The sequence below is a fragment of the Kryptolebias marmoratus genome, linkage group LG15 (assembly GCF_001649575.2).
Source record: "Kryptolebias marmoratus isolate JLee-2015 linkage group LG15, ASM164957v2, whole genome shotgun sequence".
In the NCBI taxonomy this organism is placed as follows: domain Eukaryota; kingdom Metazoa; phylum Chordata; class Actinopteri; order Cyprinodontiformes; family Rivulidae; genus Kryptolebias; species Kryptolebias marmoratus.
The window spans coordinates 2,951,248-2,969,665 of record NC_051444.1 but is presented as its reverse complement, the minus strand read 5'-3'; the positions used below and the strand labels follow the sequence as shown (position 1 = coordinate 2,969,665).

At 39.3% G+C, this 18,418-nt stretch overlaps 1 long non-coding RNA gene across 1 annotated transcript in view; it reads right to left on the bottom strand.

Moving 5' to 3' along the window:
* Nucleotides 1–1,099: 1,099 nt before the first annotated feature.
* Nucleotides 1,100–18,418, bottom strand: part of LOC112450061 — an 87,422-nt gene continuing 70,103 nt past the window's right edge. The window contains exon 3 of the long non-coding RNA XR_003038622.2: nucleotides 1,100–1,369. This is a non-coding gene — a long non-coding RNA (uncharacterized LOC112450061). The remainder of the gene's footprint in view (nucleotides 1,370–18,418) is intronic.

Below are 18,418 nucleotides of genomic sequence, written 5' to 3'. Positions count from 1 at the left end.
ACATTTCATGATTATTTTATGCTTCTTAGACTAACTTAATAACTGTTTCACTTGGACAAAACGCGTCCTGGAGAACTCAGGAGACATTCATTTATTCTCCAGATAGCTAATGATTTTTTAGGTTTGTTGTGTTCTTCATTTATTTTGTCTTCCTTCCTGTGGACTCATTGTTTGCGTCACTCATCGCTTCAGTGTCATGAATTCACAGCTGTATTATAGGTGGGACGTTATAATCTGGGTTTGTGATGTTATGAAATTAAAAACTGCACGACTGCTCGGTCTCAATACTTCAGGCAGTCGTCTCCAACCTTTTTAAGGATCTGGTTTCATACAAGACAACTTTCTTATTTATTAGTGGAGAAAAATTAGTTGTTTGTCCAGTGACGTTTGTTTTCTACACCCAGGATTAGCTTGTTGGTTGCTGGTACATGGACAGAAGTAGTCGTTTTTCAAAATAAAATACCCCCCCAACCCAACGTGCATTCTGTCGTTCTCCTTTCTGATGCTTCTCTGTGGGGGCGCCACAGAGAGTGGACTTCACACTAAAGATTTAGCGTTTGTTTCACATTAAACACTCTTCCTGCTGCAACCTGGGCTTGAAGCTGCAGCTTCAGGGTCATCACACTGTGGAACAGACCTCACACTTCTTTTAATTATTTCTGTGCAGTCCAGTACCAAATGGACCAGATGTCCTGTTATCTCTGGTTGATGACCCCTGATTTAAGGTGAATCATTTTGAATTTGTTCCATGAAACAAGTTCTCCTGACACTGATGTAGTGAGCCTAAAGTATCAACATCAACAACCATTCGTGGTGCCGTGTTAAAGAAATCTGCTACCTTTTAGGAGCTGAAAGTTTAAAAGAGCTCTGCCACAATGCACATAAATCCTTCCCATTATGGATATCAGCACGGCCTCAAGCTGCTTTAGGAACCATAATTTGAGTCATTTAGCAGTTATTCAGCCAGAACAAGATGTTTTTTTCCTCTGCTTATAGATACAGTAAACACACATCTTCACAGCATACAAGTGTTACATCCCCTGTGGTGCACAGGTGCACAACATATTCAGACACTTTATTCTTACATTATACTCATAGGTAAAAACACAACAACCTTTTTTTAATCACAATATGTCAACACAACTGTCTCTAACTAATGATCAGCATCTTTTGCTGGAAGTCCTGCTGAGCTGTCTGCCACCAGATGGCAGTGAAGCACTGCATCAGGCCTGGACTTGCTGGTTTGTGTTTGCTGTTGTCACTGTTGGTTGGTTCTATCTTATCTCCTCTCAGATCCTTCTTTCCTATTGTAGCAAAGGAAGATAAAACCTGCCAGTGCAGACCGGTATCATATAGTGATCTGTTGCTGCTGAAAGCACATGGATAGTTAGAGCAGAGATAGAGAAAGTGGAGAGAGGGGGAGGAAGGGAAAGTGGGAGGAGAGGACACAGAGAGAAGGAAAGCAGAGAGGAGATAAAAAAAGAGGGTTAGCAGCAGAGTAATTGGCCGGAGACGTGCTGCTAATGCAACTTCGTCTTCATTGTATTCATTCTTCAAGCACTACTTGTCCTCCTCTCTTCTCTCCTGCCTGTAAACTCCACAGATCTGGTTTTCAGCCACTCTCTCAACTCTCCTCCCACCTTATTTTTTCTTCTCTCCTTCTTGAGTTCTTTGCCACACTCATTCAAAACACTGTCTGTCCTCTTTCACCTTCTCGAGTTCCCTTTTCCCCGTCCCACACTTCCTTTCCTCAGCTCTGCATACATCTTCATCTGACACCTCCAGAGAGCGAACATCAGGAGAATGCACCTAAAGGTCGAAGGGCGAGAGTGCTCCCTCAGGGATTTCTGCCCAGCTGTCACCTCTGTGTGTTTCATGACTGTTGTGTTGCTTGAAGGGAAAATAAATGAACAGCTTGATTAACTATTTTGACAAATTACTGTCTCAACTGGTTTTTGAGCTCAGAGTATAACCAGTTGTCAAACTACAGATTTCTTTTTCTTTTTTTTTGTTGCTCTGAATCAAAATAGCACCGTAATTCCTTTCCTTTCAACTGACTGTTGCTGGAGTGCTCTTGGCGTCGTATAAAAAGAAGCTGTATACCTCCAGCTCATTTCTTAAATTGCAGTGGATCACATTAATAGTTTGCTGTTGGAAAAGTAGTGATATAAACAATAGGCTGTCATTCAAGAGTAGAGAAGCTGCTCGGACAGGTTTAGATGCCAAAAGTAAAACTTGGTTTAGTTTAGCATAGAGTTTAAATATTATTTTACACCTCACCCTCTTTTTAACAATCTTCTTTACTTTTTAAAGTTGCCATTTTCACTTTCGAGAGCCTTTAGTTCATGACGTTTGTTAAAAGCATAATCCAGCTTACATGAAATTTTTATGAGATTCTCAACATGACTTTTAGCCAGAATCCAAGCATTTGTGGCTGATGAACATCGTTGTTTGGAACAAATCAGGAACCTGTATACATGTTGGAGGTCCAATGACAATTTGCAACACATTGAACCTTTTTTTTTGAAGATGAGCTGCGTAAGGCAGGATCTCACTGAGCTGCGACTGTTGGGGACTAATTGGTGAACAGAATTCGCAAGGGAGTCTTTAAAATGTCTCAAAACATTCAAGGTGGTTCTCAGTTTCCTTGTGTGAGTCGCAGAGGCATGCAATCCCATCACTTGAGATTTAAACATGTCCAAAACATTTTTTTTTTTATCTGTTGTGGGTGTTTCCAACCTATTCCAAGAGTGCTGAAGCTGTATTTGGAGACTGGCCCAAAAACCCCCAAATGAAACCTTCCTGTCATGCCAAAGGGAAAGCATACTTCTACTCAGAGTAATACTAATTAAATAAAAAGAAAAACTCACCCTCTTTGAAGTGACAGTCCTAATTCAACTCAGACAAAGATTATTGAAAAGCAAGAGTCTGGGGATGGATACAAAAGGATTTCCAAGCCTAAACATCCCCAGGAGTTTTGGTAAATTCATTATCAAGAGATAGAAGGATTATGGGACGTGTGTAAATCTACCAAGAGCAGGTTATCGTCACAAACTGAATGACCGTCCAAGAAGAAGAGTAGTGAGGAAAGGTCACCAGGACACATGTGACTCTGAAGGAGCTCCAAGTTTCAGCGGGTGAGATGGGAGAGACTGTAAATACAACAGCTGCTGCCCGGGTTCTTCACCAGTCTAAGGTTTACAGGAAAGAGGCAAAGAGAAAAAATCATATTAAATCTCGACTAGGGTTTGTCAAACGACATGTGGAAGAGTCCACGGTCAGCTGGCCCTAGTCGAGATTTAATCTGAGTTTAAAACATCCAAACTGATGAAGAATACTTTTTATAGGCACAGTAAATTCAGTAATGTTTCATAAAGACACTAAAGGCTCTTTGGGCACCAGAGCAAACACACCCACTTTTATTGAGTCTGTTTAAATAACTGACCGTCTTACTTGTTCAGAGCATCTTCTTACATAACAGCACCCCAAATATCAAACAAGTCAGATCTGTAAAATCTGATAAATGTGATGTTGTTTGGTCAGTGGTACTGCATTAGTTTTATTTCCACAATAATCCACAGCCTCGACCCTTACAGAACGGCCTGAGCTCCATGCGCTGAGTTCAAATATAGCTTCCTGGTGAGCCTATAGAGAGCAGAGCTCCTAACTGAGCTGTGTGATTTAAACATACTTTACAGATGCTGCATTTTGCAAGTGACTGTTGCAGTAATAGTTTTCTTAACACTTTGCTACATGAGTTTTTATCCCATCTTCCCCTGACACATACACACCAAACAGGCACACACACTGAGACATAATTGGACCCAGCACACTACTCACAAGGGGGGACCCATCTGGAGGGGTTGTTTATGTGTGTATCTGTGTGTTTGTATCTCTGTGTTATAAGGTACATTTCTCTTGCAGTTCACCCCTTAGGCCCTGGGCTACATTTGCTCCCATCCATCAGCCAGATGAGCTGTGTCCTTTGAACGCTGCTGACAGCACAGAGAGAGAGAGAAAAAAATAGAGTCAAACAGTATATTTATTTGTAGATTAGAACCCAAATCAATAACCCCCGTTACAAGCAAAGGGTAATGTTGCTGATGGAAACAGGTGGCTCTGAAATTAGATTTTTATAATGAGAGCTTTAGATTTTCTCAACAAGGAAAAAGGTTCTCTCTACTTAAACTCCACTGTAATCATCTTTCATTATGTTCCTTTAAAGGGTGTGTTGGGGTGATCGTTAAAGATGTGTTTTATTCTACAGCGTATGAAAAACAGAGGAAGCCCGTTTGTATCAAAGAAGCGTTATTTTCTCGCACACATGCATTCATCTGCTTCATATCTGGTCATGTGTGTTTGGAAAATGGCTTTAAAGCGCCCGCTTCCCACATTACCGAGTACAGTATGCAGCTCTTATTGCAAGGGATTATTCCTTCTTCACGCTGCATGTATGCAAATATGTTTAGAATATTGTTTGTGTGGGGGCCAGGCAGTGTTAATCAGATGTTTACAAGCACGGCACAGTAAAATGCCTTTGCCAGTGGAGTTTGAGAATAGCTGTGCCAGCTTCAGAAAACACATTGCTGTCATTTTTGAATGGAGCAACACTTTCAATGTTTCAGCTGAATGTGCTAAAAAACTGTTTGATAGAAACAAAAAAGAACACCAGAGGTTTTCTTTTTTTTACAAACATAAGAATATTTAACAACAGAAATTATGTGTAAAGTACACAGTCAAAGAAAAAGCATCATAATTGGTGGAATACAGCAACTTTCGGCAGATTTTACACCATTGATGACGCCAGTACTTAAATAAGTCATGCTCTGCTTCATCTGGTCAAACCTACACCCAATAAATATACAGCAAGGTAAAAAGAAAATATCGTCATTATTTTCTCCTTTAAAAAAGCCATTGCCCACCTACCACGCCAGGCCATCCTCATGTTTCCACCTCAGTGGTGCACACCAAACAACTCCTCTCTATCCTGAAGGCAGCTGTTGCTGATGCACCTTTATTTCCATACCGATTCCCATTAGCTTTCAAGCGCCACTTCTTCCCATGTCTACCAGTCTGTCCACCTCCCTGGGGGGTACACACACATCTCCAGAGTCTCCCTCTGCTCCCTTCACTGTTTTCTTTCTGCAGACACTTTCTTAAAGGTCAGGCACCTGCAGGGACATAAAGATGTAGGGACGTGGAAAAGGCGGCTGAAGTGGCGCCTCCAACTAGCAAACAGGAGTGAGGACACTGTTAGCTGGTGATTTTTACTGAGCCGATGGTGATGGTGGAGGAGCATCATGCATTTGTCTGAGTTGCTTTGTTCTGTAAAAGTGACACATTCCTTTGCATTGTGTCTTTAATATAAACTTCAGCAATTAAAACTTATGTTCTCTACAGCGTAGTCGTTCTCTGCCAGATAAAAGTATCTGCATTCCCCTTTGTGTGTTTGAGCCAGCGTTTCTGTACTGTTCCATGTTCCTTATTCATCCCCTCTTTTAGCTGCTGTCTTTTCTCTTATCCTTTGAGCTCTCACTCTTTACACCATAGCCATCCTCTTCATCATTCTGTCCACTATTTTCCTCCCGTTGCATCTCCACATCTGCAGCTCGGTTCTATTTACCATCACTGCCTAGTTTCTATCTTCTCCCTCTCATCCCTTCACGCCCTCCAGCCAATTTCCTCACAGCCCGCTCTCTAACATCTAGTTTTCTCTTTGTATCACCGCTGATCTACCTTTCATGCTGGGCTTGTACACGGTCTGATGTCTTCCCCCTGTGTTTATGCTGTATGTGTGTTATTTGTATCCCCTACCTGCCATAGTGATACTCATTGCTTTGTGTAAGGCTCCACCCATGCCACTCACAACGCTGGCTGTCACCGGGCCAGGCCACTGAAGATTACACTTCACTGAGCAAGTGGCCTCGCTGCGGGCCTATTCCCAGCAGAGGTGGCTAATGCAGCCTATTATCACAATAGCCCCATGCTTTTGCTTCATGTCTCTTTTTCCACTTTGTTTTATTCCTTTAAGTTACAGTCTATTTTACAGAGATAGCTTGTCTTTAGCAAAAGTAAATGCTCTATTTTCTTTTTTCTGTCTTGTTCTGTTAAATCGTGACGCTGTTATGAAGAAGGGTGTCAACATTGCTGCATTGAATTTTGGATTCTTGTAAAATGCACTTTTTTATAAACAGCATAGAACTGTAACTGCGTCTTCTAAAGTTTGAAATGATGTAATGGAAACTGCTCTGGTTTTAGATTTGACACTGTAAAGTCAGAGACGTTAAATGTAGGCCTTCAGACTGAGCTGCTGGTTGGTTTTATAATCATCTTTCTGACTGCAAACAGTGTGTGCATCTTATTAATCTCTTCTTCAGTTATCCAATTATCAGAAAAGGTGTCCCACAAGGCTCTGTCTTAGGACCTACCCTTTATACAAGTTACATTAATAATGTGGGACAGAATATCTCTACATCTTTATGCTGATGACAGATGTTTTTGTGGCACCCTGGTTTTTGATGCCCTGCAGGCAACAGGTTATCTATTCACATCCGCCCCATCTCAAACTTGCTAAAAATGCTGACAAAACTCAAGGTATGTTGTTTCCAAACAAAAAAATACCACCAATTCTTTAGAATTAGTGTCTTCTGACAAATATCTGGGTTTTGTCATTGATGAAAGTCTCTTTTTTAAGTCACATTTTAGTCAACTTAAAAAAAATGAAACCACAAGTGGGGTTCTCTTACAGAAACAAATCATAACTTTTATTTAACGAGAGGAAACGACTTGCTGCTGCCACCTTTGTTACCAATTCTTAACTATTGTTTATATCAATGTTCCTGTTAGCTCTGTTCTTTTGTCAATTCTAATTGTCTCAGATGACAGGAAAAAAAAATACAGCGGTGATTCAAAATGAACATAAAAACAGTTGGTTTGGCAATATTTCTTTAAATCTGTCATAACATTTGCTTTTTTTCCGACCTCCATAAGCATAAAACCTTCTGTGTGTATGCCACATATTTAGCTCTGTTGTAAGTTTGTTGGTATTTCTTGTATATTTCTCTCTTAGAATGCTGTTAGCATAAAACACCACCTGGTTAAAGGGCCAGCGAAGGTCTGTGGCCTCTACAAGCCACCATTCAAGCCAGTTGGTCGGGGCACGATGGTTCCACAGCCTCACATTATCCTTTAACCTCATCCTTTCTCTTCCAGCTAAAGATCAGAAGACTTTAGAGGGCACCTTTCTCCACAGATGGCTTGTCCTCAACTTCCTCTAACTAAACATCCATTATTACCACTACTTCATCAGCTGATTTCAATAACAGAGCTGAGTTTAAACCTAAATCAAAGCCTGAATCATTGAGTTTAAACCTGAACTAAAGCCTGAATCAGTGAGTTTAAACCTAAATCAACTGGATATGCAAAACTTTTACCAAATTAAGTTATTTTTTTAGTTGATAACCATATATTTTATTTTAAAAATGTGTCCTCTAATAACTAAGGCTGCCAGTATTTACTGATTTAGCTGTTGACATAAATAGGATTTTAAAATAAAAGGAAGGTTGAAGCTCACTCAGCTCACTATATTTTGGACATTTGTTGTCCTTCAGCTGTGAGGAACCGGATTCAGCCACTGTTAGGCGCTTAAAGGTTTTGTTTTTACGAAATGAATGTTTCCCCTCCCTCTGGTTTAGTTAGTAATTAAAACATCAAAAAACGACCCTGTGATCAAAACAGAAGTGAATAACAGAACTCTCTCACTGTTCTCCGTCTCCCACGGTCGCTCAGTTTGGGAGGTCGGCCTGATTTTGGCAGATTTAGACGCGTCCCATATTCCTTCCACCTCCTGATGATGGATTTAACAGAACTTCTTGTTTTTGTATCCATTCCTAGACTTGAACTTTTCAATAATCTTTTCTCTGAGTTGATTTAGGGACTGAATATTTATGTAGTCACTTATTTTACGTTACACATTTTCATTTAATTGGTTTTATTCTGTAGAAATTGGATTTTACTTTGACAATACAGACAGGTTTTTCTTCGTAAAGAAGGACGATTTATATTGATTTATGACAACAATAAAACCAGAAAACATCCAAGAGGATGAATACTTTTTATAGACACTGGATGAATCCATTTTCACTGCCATCTTTGTGAAGAGGAAATAAAATTATTAGTTTTGCTAACTAAACCTTTTCCAACTTTTTGGAACTTTCTCTGTCTTTTCTCAGTCTGGAACATATAGTATCCTTTAACTCCAAACCCTAACCAATTTTTTTCCCCAGGACTTTACCCATTTTTCTGGGGTAGTCTCTTGTTAAAACTGGGAGCATGACTGATTGCTCTTCCACTCCTTCAGGGACGTGGCAGGACCATCTTTCTCCTCCACATTTCAGAGAATCATGAGAATCAAGTAAAAGTGCCCTCTGGACAAATGGTTTGCCACTATCAGTTGCAAAGGTATTTAATTAAAATCACTCTGGATCTCATATTGATTTGTTTTTCAGTGAGTAGTATTTAAAATACACAAATAAAACTTCCACTTCTAATAGTGCTTTCAACGTATGACTCCTCGGTAACAACTTAAACCAACAGAAACGGGCAGCGGGGAAACCGTGACCTCTTCCGAGGGTCTCCTGGCTGGCGCAGGGCCCTGAACCCAGAGGATCTGTTTAACAGACCGTCTCTCTGTTCACATTGCTACAGGCCACACAGTTCAAGTGCATTCTTGGCAAGTAAGATAATAGGCGAGATACTCAATAAGACGATCAGCGAAACTGCTCTGTTATTAATGAGGTTTAAAATAACCCGAGGCCACTTAAAACAAAAGTTTAAATACAGGTGTTTAAGGGGATTGCGGTAAGTAATTGTGATTAGATTACAGCTCTCTTAAAGAGGGTAATTGTGCTGTGAAAGATTAGAAAAAAATATGTTTTTCTTCTATTTTCGAAGTGTTTTTCTACAAAATAAAAAAATAAAAAAAGGAAAACTAGCATTCCTTGGAAACCAAAGTTTAAAATAAAGGTCTCTGCTAGCACTTGGAGTGTGTGTTGGATATGACACTCAGCTACTACCAAACCAAGTTTTAGCTCAATATCTGTAAACCTGACTGATTTATAGACGTTTTTATGGCAGCTACAGCCAGTTAGCTGTGGCAGCCATCTTAAACTGAGTTGAATCCCAAATTAATTAATTATACGCCCATCCATTAATGACTTTCTGAGAGTTTCATTAACATCCATCCATTGGTTCATGACATATTTTGCTAACAGACAGACAAATGAACACACACACATTACCACCCACCGTTCATGGCAGTGGGCAATAAAAATCCATCTGCTGACATTAATATCAATGCAGTACATTGTTACACACAAATCAAATGTGTGTGTGTGTGTTCAGTGGTGGTTAGGGATGCAGCTTGGTGGGTGCCAAATTGTTACACCCCTCAGTAAGCTTCTTATAGGTTGACTGGTTAGAAATGACAAGCCAGAAGACAGGAAATTGGTTTTAAAGTGTCCTTCCTCTTCTGGATCTTTCCCAGGCTTTGTGCTCTTCCTTTATATTTCTGTGTATCTCTATCACTGTCAGTCTACTGCCCTCATCAAGTCTGCAGCCACCACACCCTCAAGCTTAGTGCTCAAATCATTCATCCAATGCTTGTCATCTTCTGGGATCCTCTCGCTTTGTTTCAGCCTTTTTTAACAAACCCACTTGTCAGAGATTCCTTGACTTAATAAACGAATCTCTGCAGTGGCACAGTTAGTTATTGTAGGCTTTGTTACTGAGCATTTGTCAGTTCAAACTCTGAACAAGCAACAGTGATAGCCACCGTACCTCACCACAGCTGGGAACATGTAAAAATGAGCAACATGGCTGCTGATTAGCTGAAGTGTCTCCAACCTGTTTCAAGAGTGCTAGAGCTGGATTTTGACACATCAACGGGAGCTCTCCTCTGACAGAAAACACATCCAGGTTGAAACACCACACTGACGCTAAACAATGGTTCAAATCTGCCCATCTTCATTTCTGAAGTGTACTCTGGTAGATTAAATCCTAAACGCAGGGGCAGCTGTCAAGCTGGGGACAATTAACTGAGTGGATTACCAGAACATTGTATAATAAGGTTCTCTTAAGTTTAATGTTTGTTCTGATTGGACTCTGTGGCCACCTTATAGAAAAATATATCGAGTCTCTGACAAAAACTCTGGTTACAAATGGTCACAATTCAGCGAGACTGCAAGGAAAATTTGTGGTTGTTCTGAAATGTTTTGCAGGTAGTAGCTAGTTAAGGATGTGATGATACAGGTGACAGGGTATTTATTAAATACAAATGAAAATGAAGACTGAACAGGATGTGAGAAATAAACTGACCAGGAGTGCTGCCTGTGAAGAACTTTAAGGACCATTAAAGTGATTACTGAGTGTGAACAGGTGTTCTGATTACAAATGAGACACAGGTGTCTGTGACAAGGCAGCCAGGAAAGCTGAGGAAAACATGGAACAACAACAAACCAAACCCCCAGGCTGAACAGAAAACACTGGCAGAGATATCTGACACAGAAACTCACTGACAAACATTAAAAACAAGGGTCTACAGGAAAACCTCCGAACAGTGACAGTTTTCCCACATTCTGAGTCATCGACTAGTTTCCAACAAGCCGCAGCCCAGTGAGACACCATCTTTATGAGTTACAAGAATTCTTCCAACATAAAAAAGTTTAATTCATATTTAAATACTTGGATTCTCACACTTAGTGACGGCAGCACCTTACACCGGAGCCAGGCCTGAGCAGAGGCTCGTCTGGAGAGAAAGCAGCTGAAACGTTGTAGCGAGGAAACCAAGGTCAGGATTCTGGCTGGACACACTCGTGGTTGATGCAAAATGGTTTCGCCACATATACCATTAATGCTACCTTTGTGCCTCCTTGGAAATGCAATAATGTTACAAATTAGTTTTAAAAAAAAGGAACCGTACTTGATGCAAATGAAAGCTTCGGCTGTGCTCTGCTGATGTCTGACATGGCCCATCGCTCACCTCGCCTGTTTCCAGGTGATACTCAGTCAGAGGCAGTAACATTAGGGTTGGGTGACTTCTGCTCTGAATGTTGGGATTCTTATCCCCTGAATCTTGAGATTCCCTCCTTTTTTCCTGATGTCATGTCTTCCCAGCCAGGGTGGCTGAGTCAAAGCACCTCATAACAGACTGAATGTGTTTCCCTGCACAAATCTGCGCAGGATCATTTGTTGTTACCTCAGTGTGGATATATGAAACATTTAGTGGAAGGTTCACTATAAAATGATCATGGTGATCGCTGTTGTTTGTGTATAAATGTGTCCATGGTCTGATTTTTTATTCTCCACAAACCAGTACCTTTATTTCTGGTAGTGTGCTGATTATTTTATTCATGTTTTTAATCAGAATGTCAGATGGATTTATAGAGGCAAAGGACTTAGCTCATTTGAGAATGACTGACAAGATGGAAGCACACGACATTCTGCACTCATCTGCACACATCAGTCACATCAGCCACATCAGCCTGAGCTGAAACACTGCAGAGTGGGTGGTGACTGTTGTCAGTCATCCCCAGCTGGCCAAAAATTCTACAAAGACATGTTCAGACAGACGACAATCGTTGCCACCCAGCCACTACTGCTTCCACAGTGTTGTCAAGCAGAGATTTGAGGAAAAAAAAAAAATCAAGAGCAGAGACTCATATTGCTGTTTTTTACCCTCTTTTCATTTCTAGATTGTCCTCTTTTGTGAATTACTGACAACAAACACTGCTGTGAATGCAGGCAAGAAAGAGTCTGTAGGTTGCAGCAAATGTCAGACGGATGCAGAGTTTTAGGATAAAACATTATTTGTTAACACAGTTTATACTTTGTTCAAATGTCAAAGACGGCTGATTTCAGTTTGACGTGAGCTACATGGAAAAAACGAAATGGGAAGTATTTAAAAATGCTGCAAATAATTCTTCAAATTTGGAGACTTGTTTGAAATCATCTAGTTGAAGAGTTTCATCAGTTCCTTTTTGTGCATGTTCAGATTTAACTGTGAAAATGTACTACTCAAAATATTCCTTGTTGTATGCATGTGTTTCAGTACAGTTAACTGAACTGTGAAAAGCTCATCTATTTAATAAAAGCTGTCTTCAGATGGGAACATATGGGAACAATCTCACAAGTTTTCATTTCTGATAATGCTACAATTATGTTATGTGCTTCATTTTTTAATTAGCCGGTGATACAGAAGTAGATTTAGCAGGTGTGAGATAATAACCTGAAACAGCTTCTGTGTGCAGCGTGGAATGTACCAGAAATTCAAGCACTGAAGGACATATACGTTGTTGGTAACTTACAAATTCACTGATTTATTTGGCACTTTTGAAATGTTTACATGCATAAACATTTAAAAATGTTTTGATTTGTGAAAGCCTCTGAAAGGCAGAGTTATTTCAGATGATCAGAATGACAGAGCAGCTGTGGACTGTATGGACATCAGTTATTAAGTTACACTCAACACTGACACTTTGAAACCTGGTGTTTACCAGCACAGGATCTTTGGTTACAATCCATTTCCTTCTTTCTTTCTGGTCAGTACCATCTTCTGCACAGTGGCCTGATGGACATGAAGGTGGAGAACACCCGGAGCTTTAATAAACTGATCCAAAAGGCTGGCACTGCGGCTGGTGTGGAACTGGATATCCTGGAAACAGTGGCTGATGGGAGAATATTGCCCAGGCTTCAGTCCATCATTAATAATGCTCATCACCCCCTTCAGTGTTGTGGTTGGACAGGAAAGTACTTTTAGTCACAGACTGATCAGCATAAAGTGCTCCACCGAACGCCACAGGAAACGCTTCCTGCCAACAGCCATTAGACTCTACAACTGCGTCCCCCACCACCCACCCACATTATTAACTGTCTCTTAGTCTCTCATGTTGCACATGGGAACTCTTGTAATAAATTTAATATTTATTATGAGTGCATTAATTAGCTCATTTCACTCTTGTACACAACTTATTTGATTTGTATTAATTGCATTTTCATTTATATGTTTAGTTCTTATTTATTTTTTAGCTTTTTCAGTTTATTCTGCACAGATTGCTCTTTGTTTCCGTGTGATTACATGTGCAGATGTAACATAAGCAGTTTCCCTTTGGGATGAATAAAGTTATTCTGATTTTGATTAAACTTCTTAAACGTCCTTCCTCGCTGCTGCGGCCGTCTGCAGAGATCTGTGCGCACGCTCTCACTGCCGCATGCAGAACCAGGGGTGCAGGCTCAACTCGGCAGCAGCTTCTCATTTTGTTGCATCAGCCTTCAGTTTTCAGAGTTGAGTCTAAAGCAAAGAGAAAAGGCCGTCATTTGGTCAATAATGGATCCCTGTTTGTATAACAAGCTGACCACATGGGGTGCACACAGGAGACACCGAGGTCCTGCTGTAAAGGAACATATAGTCCGATCTTTTAACCATCAGGTCCGTCAGTTTACGGCAGTCATTTTTTTTCTTCAAAAGAGCGTTTTGAACCGACTTTGGCTGAAATTAAACAACAGGCTTAAGTTGAACATGCCTTTTTGAACACATGCATCCAAAACCACAACTCTGTGCAACAAATGATTAGTATTTAATGTAAGAAGTTGAATCTTTTTGGACTGAGGTCTACAGGAACTAAAACTTAAGGCTAATCATTAGTAAATCATTCCTGACTTCCTTAATGGCTTTACAATTTTAAAATGGTATCCATAGAATTATTTTATACAGATGTCTTTTGACAGTTTCAGTTTTAATTAATTTTCCAAGTGTATTTATTTTACAGCTGTTTGTAATCAACAGTGCAGACTAACAGCAAAGAACTGGCTGCAGGATTTCAAAGCTTGGAGATGAGATTAATCTCTCTCATCAGCAACAGAATATGCTAGTTTTCCAACTGACAGGGAAATGATGAATTGCAAAGTAAAATAGTTTCACCCTTCAGCTCGGCTGATGTGTGGAAGGACGGATGAGTTTCTGGTCAGTGCTTTTTTTTTTTTTTAATGCAGCTATTAAATGCTGAATGGAATAATGGACCACAATTGGTGTCATAAGGTTGCTGATCACAGGAAAATATTCTTGCATGATGGTAAATGATTATGTCCTGGTCTATGATGTTAATATATGTGACCTCTGAGGGTTTACATCTGGTCAAGAGGAAGTACATACCTGGATTTAGTTTGTTTTAAAGCCATCACTGTCCACCTCTTGCCCACCAACATGGTGAAAATACCTCTTCCGGTCGAGACTTGTGGGAACTATGTATTACAAAAAGCACGTGTTGCAAATTACTTTAATGATGGTTCGGAACGATGTAAGTGTTCCAGTAAGCAAGTTGAGCTGATGTGCATTTTTCTGTCCTCACATGGAAGCCCTCTAATGTGTGGGACAGCATTTTCCAGGCTCAGCACACGGTGCAATGTTCTGCATGTAAATGATTGTCCACATTCAGAATTTGTATTTTAGCCTTTAGTTCTTAGTCGTTGGTAGGTTTAGGACTCTTGGTATTGTCCTCGGTGTCCAGAGAAATGCTGGTTACATTACAACTGACCTCAGGCTAAAACTGGGTTTTAATTCCTTACTTGTAACAATCGTAGTGGAAATGTCCTAACAGTTACTAGACGAGACGAGAAATGATTTCCTTATTTCTCAGACTAAGGTCTGTGTGCAAAAACTTCCAAATCTAAAGATTTTGCATCAAAAGCAGAGAGAACATTCAGCGACATCCTGTTATTTAAGACTTTTTTTTAATATTTGTCAAAAACCTTACACCTCTGCTTCAATCAGATGAAGATGATTGTGTTTTCATGACTAATAAAAAGCTTTAGACAAAGAGGATTCAAAGCAGAGCTGCATTTGTAAAGCTGGACATGTTCCACGGTGTCAGCTGGTTATATGACAGCTTGTTAATGGCCTGGTTTCAGCCAGGAATTCAGATCTGACAGTTATAGTTAATGATACTGACCCGCAACACATCTGAACACTCCATTTTCACACGCTTTCTTGCTAAAAGGCTTCATATGAGGAGCTTTCATTTCTCATGCAAGAAACAACACTCTGCAATATACATTTATTTATAGAAGACTGTTGATCTTTTGTAGGAGCTTATTCTGATGCCATATACGAGAAAAAATATGCTTTTTAACTCAATAAAAAAACATGTATTTACAAATAAAAAGGCGATAGTTTCAGTTCATCCTGTGCTCCATTAATAAATCTTGTGACGTATGATCACAGCTGGAATTTGTATTCTCAGAAAAGAAAAAACTCCTCCAGGTGTTTTTTTTATTAGTACCACTTACTTTTACAGGCTTTAGTTTCTCCTGTCTGTACTTTTCTGAGACGTGTTGCAGCCATAAAATGTAAAATTACCTTTTTGTTATTAATTGGTATTTCTTAGCTTTAACATTTGATGTTTATTATGTTCCAATATGTAAAACCCTTGCATTGTTTTTTTAAAGATTTTACACAACATTACAACTTCTATGAAATGGAAGCTGACCCTCACTGCTTATTTCTCTCTGCAGCAATTTTAATTTTTCCACTTCTGTGAAATTTGTTTTTCTTCTCTTTTTCTCCCCTTTTCAAAAAGGTAATTTTCTCAGAAGTAATATCTGTACCCTTAACCTGCATTGCTGACCAACTCTCATTTCACCCTTTGTTTTTTTTGGATATAAAGTCTAATTTTGTTTGTATTTTCTGTCATTCCATAGCCTCATAGTTGTGCAGTGTGTACCAACTGTCAAAGCCTCTTTTTACTTCTGAACATCTTGCCTTTGTACAACTTTTAATTAGAGTTTAATAATTCACAAATCTTTGTATGATTTTTCATTTACAGTTTAAATAGTATCTCATTTATCTTTGAAATGGCAAATTTTCCTGTTCACACACACAATCTAAGTACTCATTTAATTTTGTGTTAATGAATATCTGAAATGACCCTTGACCATCTTTGTTTTAGTCCAGTGACGTCCTGTTCACTGTGACCCTGAACAGAATGAGGAAAATAAATGAAAGGATGAATGTCCAGGCTTTATTTTTATTTATTTACACGTATGATCATTATTATTCAATCCCTCAAGGATTTCGTGGGCATTTTTTGTGATTGTTGCAGCTAAAATGCCTGATTTCGCAGGGCATTTTCCTAAAAGTTGCGATGAAAAGTTGCAATTTTTTTTTTTACTAAAATCAATAAAAAACTAACTTTTATTATATAAACCAAAACTACTTCCTAGTTTTGTAAGATAATTCCCAACAAACACTGACATTCTCAAAAAGTGCTTTATTTGAGAACTTTGATAGCTTCTAAACTGACATTCATGAGCATTTCTGGATTGTCCCTGGTCTGCAGCTCTCCTCACATGTTTTGCAGACACAAAGTGTTTGTCGATGCGTTTATGTTCCATGATTACACTGCAGGACGTGCAAAACAGCTGCAGCTGGGGAGGAAACTGGTTTGCTGAAATCTTTGTGGGCAAATGTGAAGCATTAGTGCACATTTTGGCTTCGGTCGCTGCTCCTGCACGCTCCCGGCATTCTGATGTTAACAGGAAGTGATGTCACATGTCTTCTTCCTGAGTTATTTGGGGTTATTTTGTATTCCACGCTACACAAACCCACAAAGAAGAGACTAGACCACAGAAACGATGGCGAATCACTGTAGAAACAATAAATATTGGGTTAAAGTTGCAGGAAAGTTGCAGTGTTTTGGGCAAAGTTGCAAAGAGTTGCGATTTTGCGGGGTTTGCTTGATTTTGCGTTAATAGTTGCGATCCCGACATCGCGAAATCCTGGAGGGTCTGATTAATGACTGTAATAGTGAATGAACAAACCTCTGTCATGTTTTCTCTCAGACAGGAAGTACCATCGTTGTGCAAACGCTCCTCTGCAGGATGTGTTGAAGTTTTGTTTTTAAGTTTGTAGATATTTAACTGCAGTCAGCATGCACTTTTAAAATATTGAAGATATTATCAATGTTTTTTTTTTTTAATCCAGCTGGCCCAAAAGCTAAGACAACAATAAGAAGTGATCTGTATTTGTGTGTGTGTGTGTGAATAAAAGAGTGAGTCAAAGGGAGTAATTGTTCGTGTGTGGCTGGCTAGCTGGGGGGCATGAAGCTGAGAGTAGGGCATTATTAAAAACCATCTGCTTTCCTGCAGAGTCAGAAGGCCGTCTGGACACAGTCTCTTAACAGGCCTTGTTTTTCTACATACCCTTAGGCAATATGGCATATCTGAATGCCCAAACTAAAAACTAGCTGCAGCCTTTACAAAGTATTTTCCCCTAATACAAATCAACAGTGAGTATATATCTTCAAACAAAACTCTCACAGCAAGGTCAGAGTGGAAAATAAAAGTGTAACAGCCAGAACACAAACTTCATCTCAGATTCTGAAGGTTCAAGTTTAAAGGTATGCACCAATTCACTTAAAGGTTCAGGATCAGAAAGTTAGGATGTAGCATCGACTAAACCCTGAAGGCTCACATTCCTTAAGAGGTTCAGTGTCCACACGTTTCTGTGTGAGGTTATCAGTGCAAGAAGCAGGTTTGAGTTATAAACTCTCCTCCCGTATCCTGATTCAACATTTACAATCTCACTGCTTATCTTCACACTTAAATCCACAGAAGATTGTTAGGATAGTATATTTTTTGTAGTTTAAAGCAGTCAAACTCCACCTCACATATGCTTCAACTCTAGTAAAAACTGACCCAGTTAAAAGCAAATATCTGACATATCTGCAAGACTTAAGTATGTGATGAAGTAAATTAAAAATGTGAAAATAAAAATATGCAAAACTATGATAAAATGGTACAGATTTATTGGTTTCCCTAAAAAATATTAATCCAAGCAATATAGTCCTGTTTCAAGTGTTTGACCTTAATTAGTATCACAGGTAACGTCAAGCTTTATATATATTTAGTTTTGCAGAGCAGCAGTCGAACTATGTGGCTTTGACTGACTGTGTGCACAAATTATTGGAAAGTAAACAAATATACAACTATTAAATACATACCAAAGTAATTAAGAAAAAGAAAACTACACAACAAACTATCTTTCCCGCCCCCGCAGACACACAACATTATCCCAGGGAGTATTATACCGTGAGCAGTGAGTCGAACACTAAAATACAGGATCTGGAATGTTTGGGACTTTTTTTATGTGTGTTTGAAAATGCACAGTGTAATGTAAAAAAAAGCTCTTCACAAAACCAAAGAACCTTGAATTTATCTTTCTAAGAAATACTACAACATTCTGAAAGAGTTTTAAAATAAAGACTAGAGAAGTTGCATTTCCTGCGAAAATGCAGTGTGAATGCTTTTTTTGCTGAATGATTTTGCTGAAAGCGGCTGAAGATATGCTGAACAGCTGAAGTTTAATGAA